The sequence below is a fragment of the Thamnophis elegans genome, chromosome 13, assembly GCF_009769535.1.
Source record: "Thamnophis elegans isolate rThaEle1 chromosome 13, rThaEle1.pri, whole genome shotgun sequence".
Taxonomy (NCBI): Eukaryota; Metazoa; Chordata; class Lepidosauria; order Squamata; family Colubridae; genus Thamnophis; species Thamnophis elegans.
The window spans coordinates 22,379,205-22,396,704 of record NC_045553.1 but is presented as its reverse complement, the minus strand read 5'-3'; the positions used below and the strand labels follow the sequence as shown (position 1 = coordinate 22,396,704).

Here is a 17,500-nt window from a genome sequence, read left to right as displayed (position 1 = left end):
CCTTCCCTCCCTCCTTCCTTCCTTCTTCCTCTTCCCTCCCTTCTTTCCTCTTTCCCTCCTTCCCTTCCATTGTCTTTCCTTCCTTCCTTCCTTCCTTCCTTCCTTCCTTCCTTCCTTCCTTCCTTCTTACCTTCTTCCCTCCCTCCCTCCGAATCTCTCTCTAGGATTGAAATCTGAAAGCAAATGCAAACTTTTTCACCCTTTTGTTTGTTTAAAGGTTTTGCTGGGTTTGTGCCCAATGCTAACATAGATGGGAAGAGCTGGAAGGGATGTTGGAGGTCTTCTCCTCCGAAATGAATCTAATCCCCAGCATGCAAGAAAGCCAGATGTAACGTAATCATCTCAAATTTCCCTTCAGATGTTGTTGAAAGAACCCCAAAGTTGTTTGCCTGAGTCCTTCAAGAGAAGTTCTTGAGGGTTTCGGAAGTGAGGCAGTTTCTGACTGTAATGGTGGCCAGGGATAAAGTCTTCCCAACTTCCCCACTTCCCAGTTACTTTATCAGAGTGGTCTTCTCACTCACCTTGGAGCCCCCCTCATGCCGATGGAATATGTTTTTGACATTTTCTAAGCTATTTTGACGTTGCTGACAATTTTTAATGTACTAACTGCCTGGTCCAGTGAACTGATTAATTGGCGCAGGAGAGATCAATACAAAACAGAAAATTAAAACAATTTTAAAGTGATTAAGTAGTTTAACACCTGTCTGCCAGGCCGTCAGCACAGGAAGAAAAATACAGCAGGTGGCAAAAGGCCTCACGCAGCCAGAGAGAATGACAAATGGACCTGTGAAGGGCCCTCTTCTGCTCGCCCATTTTCACGCCACGGGGAAAAAGCTAGCTTTGGCCAAACATCTCCCCAGAATCCTCAAAGGCACAAACAAACCCATCCCGTTTCCTTATCCCAGGAGGCCCTGCCTATCTTGAGGCTGTTTTGTATCCTTCAATGTGGGAGGGAAAGACAGAGCGGATCCCACAGACTGGGTTCAGCCCCAAAGTGGGTTCTTAGGAAAGAAAGACCCCCGACTCCATTTGTGGGAAAGATATACTTTTACTAAAAGCCAAGGGGTTACTGTATATCAAAGCCAGAGGTTTGCATGTGAAGATTTCCCAGTTAACTTTCCTTTTTCATTCCTCTACCCCGTTATCTTCTTATTTTCCAATTACAGTACATTTGAAGGAATTGTTTTGGTAATATTCCCTGTGCTGTCTTAATCTTGTTTTATATTTCACCTTTCCTTTAAAATGTTTCTTCTTCTTCTCCTTCTCCTCCTCCTCCTCCTTCTTCCTCCTTCTCCTCTTCCCCACCTCCTCCTTTTCCTCCTCCTCTTCTTCCTCTTTCTTTTCCACTCCTTCTCCACTTTCCCCCTCCTTCTTCTCTTTTTCCTCTTCCACTCCTCCTCCTCCTCATTTGCTTCCTCATCTTCCTCCTCCTCTTCTCCTCCTCCTCCTTCCTCCTCTTCTTCTTCCTCTTCCCCACCTCCTCATCCTCCTCCTTTTCCTCATCTTCCTCCTCCTCTCCACAAACCCCACTCCCTTCTAGCACTGATGATGTTACCTAGTTTGGTGATGAAATATCTTCAAGAAAACCACCAAGCTCAGAGAGCACCAAGGATCCCTCATTTCAACCCCAAGCTACACATGTTCTCTTCTATCGGCATTTTCTTATTTCCAGTTACTTAATTTTGAATCCGTACTCAACCATTCCTCCAGTTGCCAAGCTCCACTTTTCTAGGCTGTAATTTTGCTCAGGAAGCACAGCTGGGATCTTTACGTGATGGGCAGTGAAAATCGAGTAGATGATCCAAGGGGATGTGGAGTGAGTTTGTGTGCAAGAGGGGGGGAAGAGAGATTTTGGCAGCCGGATGGATGGTTCTTCCGCTTCAATTCCACATCCCTTTTCTTCCAGACAAACCCCGTCGGATTTTCATAAATCAAAGTACCCCACTCTTTAATAAAAATTTATTGACTTACAAGTGATTATTTATCAAAAGGCCATTAATAGCAGATCTTGGAATGATGTGCTATTGGGTGGTGCAAGGAGACTAATAGGAAATCAATTCTTACACCCGGGTGGAATGCAGATAAGGGTGCCTCCGTCTGCCCCCACCCACCCATTCGCAGTCTGAGACAGCCCTTGCCTTCCTGGGTGCCCAAGTAGTCCCCAATTTATATATCATTTACAAATGAAATGATCAATACTTTTAATCTAGAGCTAAATTTATTAACTTTCCCATCGGAGAGAGAGAGAGGTATTGACTGGGGGACGGGGGAGCAATGGTGGCAGGAGGAGAAGAGGGGGACACTCCGGCAAGATGGATGCTTCTGAAGTCACCTGGGTGGCCTTGTAGTTCTAGATGGCTCTGTCTCCTCTCTGCTTGCTTTCCTTCTTGGCTCCCTGGACATCTGTCCTTCAACAGATCAAGAGAATTTTCACCAGCGTTCACCAACCTTTCGGACCTCAGGGACCACTAAATTCATAATTTTAAATCCCGCGGACCACTAATATGATCTGCCTAATGACTGGCTGAGTGGGCATGGCTAGGTGGTCATGTGACGTGATGTCACTCACATCGAGGGGCACCTCGCTGTCCTCACCCCTCCCCTCCCAGCCACTCCTCGTCTGCCCTCCTGGGCTCTTTAGGGCTCCAACAGGAAGCAGTTGTTGGAGCTAAACAGCCACCATTAGAAAGAGTTGGCAAAACAGCTCAGTTCAAATTGGATCTGACCTAAGGTGACCAGATTTTCAGATTGGTAAAGTGGGACACCTTTGACCGGGGTGGGGGTGGGGGGGCTTGATAAAAAATTTATACGGAGCAACAAAAATTTTCATACAACGCAAAAATAGTATTGTAATATTTTTTTTATTTCAACATAACTACAATTTACAAATATAAATTGTAACTGTTGCCAAACATCAAAATTTTGATCACGTGACCTTGAGGATGCTGCAATGGTCGCTAAGTGTGAAAATGGTCACTAAGTGTGAAAAATGGTCATCAGTCACTTTTTTCAATGCCATTGTAACTTTGGTCACTATACCACCTTTCTTGCCACAGTTCTTAAGTGAATAACTGCAGCTGATAAGTTAGTAACATAAGTGAATCTGGTTTCCCCATTTGACTTTGTCAAAAGGTCACAAAAGGCAATTACAAGACCCCAGGACACTGAAGCTATCATAAATACGAATCTGGTGTATAGACATGAGTCCTTTTTTTAACCATTACTTTTATTTCTAAGTATCTAAAAAAAAATTAACAATATAAATAAAATAAATATAAATAACAATATAACAATATAAATAAAATAACAAATTGAAAAACTAAGAACAAACAATAATAACAATAACAATAACAACAAAAACAAAAACAAAAACAACATAAATAGCCATGCAGGGCTTTGTCGGTCGGGAGATTCTGTCCTCCAGCTCCATTACTTGTTTAATATTTTTTATTTCCATTTCATTCTATACAATCACATGTTTACTGTGCATAACCGGGGCATATGACATTGAATAATAAACACAGCCCTCATTTATATAGAAAATGCCCCCTATAATAATACACCCAATATATCACCTTGGCCCACCATACACCCTCTTTCAACCCCCTCCAACTTTCATTCTTCCTTCTTACATACCCCTCTACTACCTACTTCCCCTCCCCCTCTATCACTCCCTCTCTTAATCCATTCCCTCCCTTCCTTCTCCTCCTCCTCTCTCTCACCCTCTCCACCCTCCTTCTTCTTTCACTCAACTCCTCCCTTCGGTGTATTTCTATTGCCTTCCAATATATTCAGCTTGTTCTATTTTAACACTAACATTAAAAAGCCACAGTATACAAGTGCAATCATGTACTTTAGAGTTTAACACATATTATATTTCCCCCCTCCCCCTCCCCCTAGAACCCCACCTCCCTTCCCTCCCCCCGACTTCCCAGAGCCCATACACGGTATAACTTTTTAACAATCACAGTCTAAAATATCTCTACATTGAGCTCAGCTTCTTACTGTTACCCAAATTTTAAACAGTTTAAGTTATTACTGATGTTAAGCATAAGCTATCTGGAGTTTCTTAGTCCCATATTTACTTTGTGTATAATCAATCCATTTTTTCCAGTCTCGTTTATATCTCTCGTTTGAATGTTCTTTGAGATATGCTGAAATTTTTGCCATTTCGGCTAAGTTTATAACTTTCAAAGTCCATTCTTGAATTGTAGGCAAGTCTTTCTTCTTCCAGTATTGTGCCACCAAAAGTCTTGCTGCCGTTATTAAGTACAGAACCAAATTAATCTCTGCTGCTGTAAAGTCAGTACATATACCTAGTAAAAACAGCTGGGGGGTGAATTTTATCCTTCTTTTAAAGATATTTTGCAGGATCCACCATATTTTTATCCAAAATGCCTTAACATTACGACATGTCCACCATATATGAAAATATGTAGCATCAGAGAACCACATCTCCAGCATTTAGGTACATTCGGGTACATAGAAGCAAGCTTTTTGGGATCTAAATGCCATCTATAAAACATCTTATAAAAATTTTCTCTCAGATTTTGTGCTTGTGTAAATTTCACATTTCTTACCCAAATTCTTTCCCATGTGTCCAGCATTATTGGTTCCTCAATATTCTGAGCCCATTTTATCATACAGTCCTTAATCAGTTCCGTTTCAGAATCCATCTGTATTAATACATTATATATCCTCTTTATATGCATTAAGCTTTGATCTCTTATTTGTTTAAATAAATTATCCTCAACTTTTACAAAGCCAATTTTTTGATCTATTTTCCACCTGGCCTGTAGTTGACCATACTGAAACCACGTTTGAACTACCTTCTCTTCTTTAAGTACCTCTAAAGATTTTAATTGCAACACCCCTCTTTCTAAAATAAGAAGTTGTCTGTAAGTGGTTCTATCGTGTTTTTGTTCTATATTCATATTTTCAATTGCATGTCTAGGAATTGCCCACATGGGCAATTTATCATTTAGTTTATGTTGGTATTTTTTCCAGACCTGCAATAAAGCATTTCTTAAAATATGATTTTTAAAATTCTTATCCAGTTGTTTGTTAAATAACAAGTAAGCATGCCAACCATATACCAAATCATGTCCCTCGATATTCAATATTCTATCATTGGTTAAATGAGTCCAATCACTAATTGCAGATAATGCCATTGCATCATAGTATAATTTTAAGTTAGGTAATTTCAATCCTCCTCTTTCACGTGTATCTTGCATTATTTTCATCTTTACCCTCGGCTTCTTTCCTGCCCATACAAATTTGTTGATACCCTTCTGCCATTCTAAAAGATTCGCATCTCTTTTGAGTATTGGTAACATTTGGAAAAAAAATAAAAATTTTGGTAGAATGTTCATTTTCACTGCCGCTATCCTACCCAGCAAAGACAAATGCAGTTTCTCCCACCTTTTCATCTCCATCTGTATACTATGCCAAAGTGGTTCATAATTATGCTTATTTAATTTCCCATTTGAGGTTAAAATATTAACTCCAAGATATTTAACTTTTTTAACTACCTCACATCTTAGCATCGCTCCCAGTTCTTCCTTCTGCTTGGTATTCATATTTATAGCTAATATTTTGGTTTCTCCTAAATTTATTTTAAATCCAGAGACTTGACCATATTGATTAATCGTATTCATTAAGACCCTACTGGATTCCTGCGGTTGTTCCAATATTATAACCAAGTCATCCACAAATGCGCGGACTCTGTATTCTTGCTGTCTAATCTTGATCCCTTTTAGACCGTCCAAGCCCCGTATCTTATTCAGCAGTACTTCCAGGGTTATAATAAACAATAGTGGGGACAAAGGACAGCCCTGTCTTGTACCTTTTTCAATTTGAAAGGAGTCTGTTAAACCTCCATTGACTATGATCTGGGCTGTTTGCTGCTGATATATTGCACTAATTGACCGGAAAAAGCCATCTCCTATCTGCATTTTTAGCAATATCTTCAACAGGAATTGCCAATTAACTCGATCAAAGGCTTTCTCAGCATCCAAAAATATGAATGCGGCCGGAATTTGATTGTTCTTTCCCAAGTATTCTAAAGCGTTAATAATTAATCTAACATTGCTCTTCATCTGTCTGCCCTGTATAAAACCAGTTTGATCGGTGTGTATCAATTGTTGAATAACCACCATTAACCTATTTGCTAATATTTTAGTAAAAATTTTATAATCTACATTAAGTAATGAAATGGGTCTATAATTTTTTGGCTGAGTAAGATCTTGATCTTCTTTGGGTATCAACGATATGAACACTGTCTTCCAAGAAGGGGGCACTTTCCCTTCCGATTGAATTTTATTAAATAATTCTCTGAGAGGTTCTACCATTTCTAACTGTAGGTTTTTATAATAAACAGCTGTTAAACCATCTGTACCTGGTGCTTTCCCTAACTTTAATTGTTTGATTGCCTGCAGAATTTCCCCAGAGGTTATTGGTTGGTTCAGCTTATGTTCTTCTCTAACTAGGGGGATTTTCTCTTTATCTAAGTATTTATCTATGTCTACGTCCCTAATTTTGTCCCCTTTGTACAACTCTGTAAAAAATTCTCGAAATGCCTTTTGAATCTCTTCCTGTTGAAACACTTCCTTCCCTCTATAGCACAATTTGGATACATTTCGAGCTTTCCTTTTTTTCCTAATCTGATAAGCCAACCACCTACCGGGTTTATTTGCGTTGCAGAAAGTATTGTGTTTAGCATATAATAAACTGGTGGCTACCTGGTCAGAGATCAGCATATCAAATTGGGATTTTAATATAGAAATTGCTTCCTTAGTCTTTATGTCACCTGGGTTCAATGTTAATTCTGACTCTTTCCCTTTAATTTCCTCTTCTAATTCTTTTCGTTTTTGCCCTTGTTTGTATCTATGTATTTTCTTTATGTTCATTAGTACTCCTCTCATATACGCTTTGCTTGCATCCCATACATATTCCATAGATGTACCCTTATTCATGTTAAGAACAAAATATTCAGATAACAATTTTTTACAATCATTAATATACTTTTCATATCTAAATAAATTTTCATTCATCCTCCAAGACCTTCTTGCCTGGACTACCCTTCCCAATTCCATCCAAACTGGGTTATGATCCGAAAGAACTCTCGCCATAATCTTTGTCTTCTTCACCCTAGAAAGTAAATCGTTAGTAATTAGTATAAAATCAATCCTTGAAAGAGATTGATGTCTGTCGGAAAAGAAGGTAAAGTCATATTCTTCTGCATGCCTTTCACGCCAAACATCTCGCAATTCGAAGTCGTCCATCATGTCGAAAAAGGATTTGGGTAACTTAGCTCGGAGTTTGGTGTTCAGGCGAGATGTCTTCTTATCTCTTTTGGTGTCAATCACGCCATTCCAGTCACCCAATAGTATACAAGACTTGAAGTCCCACTGTACTAATTTAGCATGGAGATTTCTATAAAATCCATCTTGTTGTTGATTAGGAGCATAAATTCCCAAAAGTAATGTCTTTTTCCCTTCTAAGATTAAATCTAATGCAATATATCTTCCAAAGGGATCTGCTTCAATTAGCTCAGCTTTAATGTCTTTTCTTAAGTATACTACTATGCCGTTTTTCTTTTCCGTGGCTGAGGTCGCAAAATGTTGACCAAGTTTGGGGTTAAACAAATATTTTTGATCAGTTGATTTGATATGAGTTTCTTGCAAACAAATTATGTCATTCTTAAACTGTTTGAGATAATGAAATATTTTCTTTCTTTTCTGTGGAGAGTTCAGTCCATTAACATTCCATGTCAAAATCTTAGTTGTCATTTTTGGTTGCCTGAAGCTTTTTTAGAGCCTCCCGCAAGGCCTGTCTCGCCTTTGATCTGGCTCCTCCCACAGCTTCTAAGCTTGTTGCTGTAGCTCCTTGATCAATGGCTGACGATTGTTGAGATTGTTGCATTGTAGCTTGTTTTTCTGTTTGTCTGGTGGTCATACGGTCAGGTCTTTTTTCCCTGACCCCTTGCCCTTCCGGGAGGGGGAGATGGTACATTTTATCTGATCGTTGTATGGTTTGCTGTTTATCTTGTCCGTCTTGTGGTTTTTCTCCATATCCGGAAGGTTCAGGGTGTCCCACCTTCAGAATCTTATGATAGAAATCTCGAGCTTTCCATACAGAGTTGAGACGATATCTTTGCTTGTCAAATGTAACTATGGCATCCCATCTGTACTGTATCTGACGCTTTCTAAGCTCTTCCACCAGAAAAGCATAATCTCTTCTGGCTCTTAGCATTTGAGGTGGTATTTCTTTCAAAACAATCAGATCCTGTCCGCCAATTTGAAGCTTGGTATTATAGGACTCTTGTAATATCATGTTTCTAAATTCTCTTGTAACAAAGTATATTACCACATCTCGGGGGAGTTGCCTTTGCTTTGCCGCCCAAGAATTAACGCGAAAAATTTTGTCAATCTGCCAATCAAAATTGGATCCCGGTCTTCCCACCAGACAGTCAAAAGCCTCAGAAAACATTTGCTTTAAGTTCTCCTGTTTCTCTTCACGCAGCCCCCTGACTCTTAATGCAAGCTCCATCTGCTTATACTGTATCATAATAATTTGTTTTTCAGCATTTTCAACTTTTTGTTCCACCACTTCAGTTTTAGATGTCAAGTTAGTTTTAGCTTCATTGAGAATCTCTAAGTTGTCTTCCATTCCAGAAATATATTCTGTCATTACATTTACAATTCCCATCATATCATCATTCATTTTGGTGACCTTAGCATCAAATTTATCATATAAGACTTTCATCTAATTCCTTATTTCATCTCTGAACTCTCTAAACACTTCTAAATTCTGTTCTCTGGATTCTCTGAACATTTCCCAAAAAAATTCTTTCGTTGGTACATCACCACTAGGGGGCATAGAGGGTGGGGGCTGCAACTTTGTGCCAGGTATGGGAGACGTGGATCTAGGAGGTAATTTCGCAGAAATCGATTTTGATGCCATTATATCTTTGCTTTAAGCACTTATTCTAATTTTGCTAGTCCACTATGCCGTTTGGAGAAAAAGGAGAAGTTCCTCCCTTTTTACAGAGAGTTTTACGGAGGATTTCAAAAAACTGGCATTAAACCAAAACAGTTCAGCAAGACAAAAAAAACAAAGAGAAACCCCGTTTGGAATGTCTCTATATCAACAAAGAGTCTTTGAAAATTAGATAAGGGAGAATCTTCAAAGGAGTGGAGCTAATTAATCGTGAAAAGCTGCCAAGGAATTAAAAATATGCCATCATTGCAAGTACGAAAGCTGGAAAAACGCCATCTTGGAAACAAATACACAAAGGAGACTTATGACGCTGAAGCTAGGATTTTTCCTAAAAAAAGCAGATAAAGTTCTCAGATATGGGCTCTGCTTGTGTAAGTTTCATATAAAATAGTTTCAAAGCTTGTCCTAAGGGGGGTTCCTTCGCCTTGTGCCGTAAATACAGCCGAGACTTCTGGCTGGAGGATGACTCAGCTTTGGTATCTCCCCCCTCCGTTCGCAGCCAGAAAAAAAAAACTGCGAGCTTCAAAGAGAATTCTTACCAGCTGTGTCTCTCTCTGCAAACTTCTTGCCTGAAGATTGAGATATCCAGTGAGGTTTTAACTAGATAACGAACCAGGAATCTGGGAGCGGCTCAGTTAAGCTGCTGCCGATGGCAAGTCCCTCCCCGGAAGTCCATCCCTCCAGCTCCATTATTGAAGGCATCCTGTAGGCAGAGAATAACAGAATTAGGAGGGATCTAGGAAGCAATTCCTCCTCCTCCTCACTAGCAAGCTGGCAGCTGCCTGCTTTCCCCACCTGAAGCCTCAGGGCTGCCATGTGGCAGCTGTTGTTTCAGCCAAATCACTCTTGCTTGGGACCATTGACCAACTCACCTCCCGAGGTGCCTGGGCTGGTTCCTCCTCCTCCAAGCTGACCTCTGGAGGGAAATCTGAGGAAGCATCTGGGGGAGAAATCAAAGACTATTATTAATACCATGTTGCTCTTTTGAGCTACTTGTACTTGCCCTCCGCTCTTCCCAGGTAGCATATTGGACATCTTCCCATCTGTGGGGCTCATACCTCTTCTTATTTTAGAAGGCGGTCCAGGGAGTCCAGGATGTCCTCTTCCAGGCTGCTGAGATCCTCCAGAGTGTCTTCCTCTGGAGAATCCTGTGAACAACAATGATTCCTCTTAAGCAATGAGAGAAACGAAACTCAGAATTCCTTTAAAAAGGGGCTATTGAATAGGGATCACATTTCCCATTTAGAACACTGGTCCCTGATGCTTTGCAGCAAAGGAACCAGTCATACCAGAGCTTGGGTGCATATAGTGTAGTTAGACTAAGTACCTTGTCCCAAGGGCCGGGTGTCCCCTTGCTCCACTGCCCAGAGCACTCCAGCACAGTTCCCTCAGGTTAGGAGAACTGACTAGAGGACTCTATCCCTACCCAACTGAAAACACTTTGTCTTTCTTACCCATGGACTGGAAGAGGAGCTGGCCTCTGCATCCTGGTCCCAGCTATCCTCAGATTCCTCCTCCAGGAGGTCAGCAAGGGAATCCATCTCACAGAGGCTGCTGGTCCTGGAGCCCAACAGGATGGTCAGCGAATCCTGCAAATAACAATATGGAGGCTAAATCCTAAGCTTTCTGCATCCCAATAATATTGCTAGAAGATAGGGTGCATTCAGGCCCTAGGGGCCAACAGCAAGAAAGCCTTTGCAAGCTTTAAGCTTAGAAATTTCTCCCACTCCCATCAGGAGTCGTGGCATAGCCCTAACCCTAACCCTAACCATCGGCCCCATTGCCAAAACTTTCTTACCTCTGGAGAAGAGGGGTCCTGCCCAGGAGAGAGCTCCTCCTCCACTGGTTGGTCCTGTGGTTCCTGGAATCAAAATATCAATATTTTGTCTGTTAGCATATTAAGAAATCCACAGAGACAGGGCGTCTTCTTTTTATTTGGGGAGGAATTGTCCAGTTCTTACCAACTCAGTGGAGGTCTCCAAAATGGTGGACAGCCACGGCCTGTGGTGCTCCTGCCTTTCCTCTCTGGGGGAGAAAACAAAAGGGCCAAAGATCAAAAGAAGCCCTAGGACCTTTTGTAAGAGTGGTCATGTGGAAGCTCTAGGAGCCCTTCCGGCTGGCCTGCCAAAGGACTTGGCCTTCCAGTGGGATTCCCCTGAGATGCCTCCCCACTGCAAGTGTTTCACCCTCCGAAGTGATACCTACCCTGAAAGGCAGTCACCACTTCCCTCCTGCACTGGGCTCCGAGCCGTCCCCATCGGATGATATTCTTCCAATAGGTCCTGCAATAAGAATGCAAATATTCTGTCTCTTGGCATTTTAACCAATGCACAGAGTCAGAGCTTCTGCCACTACCATGGGGAGGAGCTGGTCTGGCCTTACCGATTCAGTGCAGGTCTCCCAAATTGTAGGTAGCCGTGGCGTCCACTTCAAACAGCTCTCATTTCTGGGGAGAGATCAAAGTCATTCTTTTGTTAGCAGAGGTAGAGGCAGAGGGTAGAGATGCCTGCCCTCTGCCAATCTATCTTCTAGCCCTTCTCTTGGGGGCTTCAGAATCCCTCAGCTGAGAACTTACCTCAGTGAAATGAGAGCTGGCCTGACATCTTCCTTCCTGGGACTCCGGGTGGTGGCAGGACCACCCATCACAACCTGCAAGAAACAATTGTTTATTGAAGGAATAAATTAAAAGTCCTCTGCATGTTTATCTTCCCCAGGAAGAAGGGCTGCATTATAGAGGGCAAAGAGACAGCAGACCATGGGAAATGTGGCTGATAATGTGGGCTGGCCAGGTTCCCCCCAAGTGGGTATTCCTCCCTTCCCCCACCCGGTTTTGAAGCATGAACTGGCGTTCATGCAGAAGCGCCCTTACCCCAGGAGAGGAAGATGTGCCGCCATCAGACACATGATGTGTCTCCCATTCTCCCCGCTGGTCTTCCAGTTCCTGTGCCGTCCTGGCCAAAATAAGGTAACATGTCAAAAAACATCCAACTAGAAGAAGAAAAAAAAGAACCATCATCCCATGCAGCATGTCGTTTGGTTATAGTTGTTTTAACATCTGCATCTTCAAATAATATTTACCGTCTCAGATATTCCATCTAATATAACTAAAGGCCTCATTTTCATTCTACAACATAGAATCTCTTTTTTTTTTTTCTTTTTTCTTTTTTGGACTTTTTTGTCCTTTTTGTCCTCTTTGTCCTTTTGGCTTTCCCCCCTCCCCCCCCCTTTTTTTTCTTTTTTAAACCCTAGCTTATTGTGATGTTTATTAAATATACAACAGAGAGATATGGGATGTATAAATTTAGTAGGGATGCACCTGTGATTAAATGACATATTGTATGTGATGATGGGGTCTCCCCCCCCTTTTCCCATTCCTTCCCCTTTTCCCATTGTTGTCTATGTAATGAAAAATAAAAATAAAAATATAAAAAAAACATCCATCTAACATCCCCCTTCTCAGTCTAACCAGTCACCCTGCCCATCTTTTTGCCCTGAAACCCCTTCTGGACAGAAAGCCATTTGGGGAGAGGCTCTTACAGACTCTCCAGTCCATCAATGGTGCCCCACCATGCCCAGGGTTTAAGGAAAAGGGGGTGGTACCTGTCAGGAGGCACAGGAAGGTCTTCAACGTTGCTCTTCAGACAACAGAAAAGGTGCGAACACCTTTTCCGGATATTCTGTGAAGAGAAGAGAAATAGCTGTCAATTAGTCAGAAGAGTTGAGAAGTATGACTTTCTCCCCCGCTGCCAGTTTCTTGACAGCTGAGATGGCCACACTTACTCTGAAGAGCCTTCTAAGAGCCATGACCAACTAGCTGCACGTCCGTCACTGCACAAAGGGAGAATGGGCAGCTGGGCACTGGCTAGTGGCTTTTCAGGGAAACTGGCAATCTAGTTCCCCCAGCAACCAAGTAAACAATGGCCATATTCTATACCCACCCAAGGAGGGCAGCTCACCTGGGTCTAGGAGTGGCCAGTGGCTGATTCCCTTTGTGGCCTTTTAGCCTATATGTTTCATGTGGGAAGTTGTTGGTTCATGAACAACAGAGAAGCACCATCATTGTGGCACAAAGCACGGAGGGAATCATGGCATCCTAGGGCAGAAGCGACTTTTAGTCCGACTCCTTGCCCAAGGAAGGGCTCTTCCTACCATCTCAGGCAAATGATTGCCCAATCTTTTCCTGAAAATTTCAAGAATGGAGCATAAACAAGTCTTGGAAACAAACTGTTCCACTGCTTAATGGTTCGCACTGTGAGGATGCTGCAACGGTCGCTAAGTGTGAAAATGGTCGCTAAGTGTGAAAAATGGTCATCAGTCACTTTTTTCAATGCCATTGTAACTTTGGCCACTATACCACCTTTCTTGCCACAGTTCTTAAGTGAATAACTGCAGCTGATAAGTTAGTAACATATGTGAATCTGGTTTCCCCATTTGACTTTGTCAAAAGGGAATTAAAATGACCCCAGGACACTGAAACCATCATAAATACGAATCTGTTGCCAAACATCAAATTTTGATCCCATGACCATGACGATGCTGCAACGGTCGCTAAGTGTGAAAAATGGTCATCAGTCACTTTTTTCAATGCCATTGTAACTTTGGCCACTATGCCACCTTTCTTACCACAGTTCTTAAGAGAACATAAGTGAATCCGATTGTATGACCCCAGAACACTGAAACCATCATAAATATGAATCTATTGCCAAACATCAAAATTTTGATCCCGTGACCATGAGGATGCTGCAATGGTCGCTAAGTGTGAAAATGGTCGCTAAGTGTGAAAAATGGTCATCAGTCACTTTTTTCAATGCCATTGTAACTTTGGTCACTATACCACCTTTCTTGCCACAGTTCTTAAGTGAATAACTGCAGCTGATAAGTTAGTAACATAAGTGAATCTGGTTTCCCCATTTGACTTTGTCAAAAGGCGATTAAAATGACCCCCGGACACTGAGACCATCATAAATACAAATCTGTTGCCAAACATCAAATTTTGATCGCGTGACCATGAGGATGCTGCAACGGTCGCTAAGTGTGAAAATGGTCGCTAAGCACGAAAAATGGTCATCAGTCACTTTTTTCAATGCCATTGTAACTTTGGTCACTATACTACCTTTCTTGCCACAGTTCTTAAGTGAATAACTGCAGCAGATAAGTTAGTAACATAAGTGAATCTGATTGTATGACCCCAGAACACTGAAACCATCATAAATACGAATCTGTTGCCAAACATCAAAATTTTGATCACGTGACCATGAAGATGCTGCAATGGTCGCTAAGTGTGAAAATGATTGCTAGGTGTGAAAAATGGGCATCAGTTACTTTTTTCAATGCCACTGTAACTTTGGTCACTATACCACCTTTTTTGCCACAGTTCTTAAGAGAATAACTGCAGCTGATAAGTTAGTAACATAAGTGAATCTGGTTTCCCCATTTGACTTTGTCAAAAGGTGGTTATATGACCCCAGAACACTGAAACCATCATAAATACGAATCTGTTGCCAAACATCAAATTTTGATCCCATGACCATGAGGATGCTGCAATGGTCGCTAAGTGTGAAAATGATCGCTAGGTTTGAAAAATGGTCAATAATCACTTTTTTCAATGCCATTGTAACTTTGGTCACTATACCACCTTTCTTGCCATAGTTCTTAAGTGAATAACTTAAGTGGTAAGTTAGTAACATAAGTGAATCTGGTTTCCCCATTTGACTTTGTCAAAAGGTGATTATATGACCCCAGGATGCGGCGTTGTTGCCACACTGGAGGGCTGCTCATGTATCTTCGCCTAATCAAAAGGAAAACACCAGGCAGAATTCCTTGGGATGAGCCGGCCCCAAATGTACTTGGAGATGTCTTTTATTAGAAAAGTTAGTGACAGCGTCATCAAAAGGAGCGTATCAAAAGGCATATATAATCACACATGGTACAAGTAAACTAATGAAAAGGTCACAGCATTCTACAAATAAACCAATAGAAAATCATAGCATGGCATAGGGAGGGGGGAGGGGGCAGGTGTGGGAGTAGCTTGCTCACATAGTTCATGTTACATGAGGCTGCATAGTGAGTCCTGACCGTTAGGCTGGAAAGATGTTTCTGATGCGATGTTTTTGCATCCCTGTGTGTGTGTGTTTCAGACAGACAAAACTGTCCTGCACACACCCGGAATGGATTCCAACATCTCCTCTGTTTTTGTTTTTTAAAAGGCAGCGTCTCCCTCTTCGTCGCTGGGCATGCGGAAGGGATCTTTCCCCATGAAAGGGGTTGACTGTTCATGTAACTCCATGTGGTTGACAATGTGAATTTTCTTCTGTGGAGCTAAGCTAGAGAGTATATTCTTACACATAGTTAATAAAGAGGGTACACATTGAATACAGCAACACAACAGTACCAGCAAAGCAACAAGGGTTATAATGGTCTTGGCAGCATTTCCCAACCAGCTAAAATTAGGTAGCCAAGAGGTCAGCCAATCCCACCAGGAGTCCGAGGCCTTATATGTTTGTCTAACTGTTTGAACGATATCATGCAATTTTTCCACACTGGTTTCAATTTCTCTGGACTGGTTCAAATAATGACAACAGATAGCATTCAACCAAACACAACAAGTAATCTGCTTAACAAGTAATCCAAAACTAATCTATGTTGAGTTCAAATTCCAGCTAAAGAGTCAACTTCCGCCTGCAGGGCTTGTAGCCCAAATATTGTGGTGTTAGCTAGAGTAAGGTGACCAGATTTTCAGATTGGAAAAGAGGGACGCCCTTGACCCGGGGGGGGGAGGGGCTTGATTAAAAAAATTTTTTTTGTCAAAAGGTCACCCCAGGACACTGAAACCAGCATAAATATGAATCTGTTGCCAAACAAAATTTGGATCACGTGACCATGAGGATGCTGCAACGGTCACTAAGTGTGAAAAATGGTCGTAACGATCGCTAAGTGTGAAAAATGGTCATCAGTCACTTTTTTCAATGCCATTGTAACTTTGGTCACTAAATGTTTTCCCCCTCCTCGAGACTCCTCACTTCTTCCTTCATTCCTCTTGCTTATCTACCTTCACCTTATCTGTCTTCTGCTCTTTCCCTCTCTTCCTTCCTTCCTCCCTCCTTCCATCCTCTTCTTTCCTCACTCACTCCCTTCCTCCTTTTTTCTCTTCCTTCCTCCTTCCATTCTTTCAGCTTCATTTCTTTTGCCTATCTACCTTCTCTGTCTTTCTGCTCTTTCCATTTCTTCGCTTCTGTTCCTTCCTCCTTCCCTCCTTTCCTATTTCTTCCTTCTTCCTTCCTTCTGCCTATCTACCTTCACCTTCTCTGTCTTTCTGCTCTTTCCCTGTCTTCCCCTTTCCTCCCTCCCTCCCTTCTTTCCTTTCTAGTTCCATCTTTTCTTCTTTCCTCTCTCCCTCTTTTTCTTTTTTCCTTCCTTCCTCCTTCCTCTTGCCTATCAACTTTTTTTATTTTTATTTTTGTTACATAGAGGACACATACCCACAACAATAAAAACAAAACAAAACAAAAAGAAAAAACCCATCATCACATATAGCATGTCATTTGGTTACAAGTGTTTTAACATTTATCATTCTTATACATTTATTATTTCATTTAATAGGTTATAATATACAGTTTGGGTTGCTTTGTTTACCATCCCTTCCTCCTGTTATAACACCACCTTATTTTCCCTTTCTTTTCACCCTTCCTCCCTTCTCTACTTTATTCCTTCCTGCTCTTCTTTCCCTTCCTTCTTCCTGTACCTTTCTCCTACTCCTGCTCTTCCTCATCCACTTCCTACCCTCTCTCCTCCTCTTTCTCTCCTTTCCATCCTCCTCTCCTTACCTCTTTCTTTTCACCCTCTCTCCCTTCTCTACTTTCTTCCTTCCTCCTCTCCTTCTCCTTCCTTCTTCCCTTACCTCTCCTTTGCTCCTGCTCTTCCTCTTTCCCTTCCTACCCTCTCTCCTTCCTTTTCTCTCCCTTCCATCCTCCTTTCCTTTCCCTTTCCTTTCTCCCTCCCTCCCTTCTCTACTTTCCTCCTTCCTCTTCTCCTTCCCCTTCCTTCTTCCCTTACCTTTCTCCTACTCCTGCTCTTCATCTTCCCCTTTCTACCCTCTCTCCCCCTCTTTCTCTCCTTTCCATCCTCCTCTCCTTACCACTTTCTTCTCCTCCAGGAGGAGAGGTTGGGGCGCTGCCAGCCGCCCGCAGACAACTTCCAAGCAGTTCAGGGGCTTCTGCCGTGCGGCGGGAGCCCCGGAAGCGAGAGGAAGTTGTCTGCGGGCGGCTGGCAGCGCCCCAACCTCTCCTCCTGCCGCGGCGATCCATTTTGATTCACGAACCGACTCCGCGTTCCCCACCTCTCCTCCTGCCTCTTCGTGAATGGGATCGCCACCTCCGAGAGCGTGGGGGCAGCTGCAGCCACCCGCAGAGAACTTCCACGTGCTTCGCTTCAGGGGCTTCTGCTCTGCGGGCGGCTGCAGCTGCCCCCACGCTCTCGGAGGCGGCGATCCCATTCACGAAGA

The 17,500-nt window shown here is 42.2% G+C and overlaps 1 long non-coding RNA gene across 1 annotated transcript; it reads right to left on the bottom strand.

The window, feature by feature from the left end:
- Positions 1–11,415: 11,415 nt before the first annotated feature.
- On the bottom strand, positions 11,416–11,954 carry LOC116516565. Its single transcript, XR_004256374.1, has 3 exons — positions 11,870–11,954; positions 11,576–11,649; positions 11,416–11,446 (listed from the first exon to the last, which is right to left on the bottom strand). It is a non-coding gene; the product is annotated as an uncharacterized LOC116516565 (long non-coding RNA).
- Positions 11,955–17,500: the final 5,546 nt, after the last annotated feature.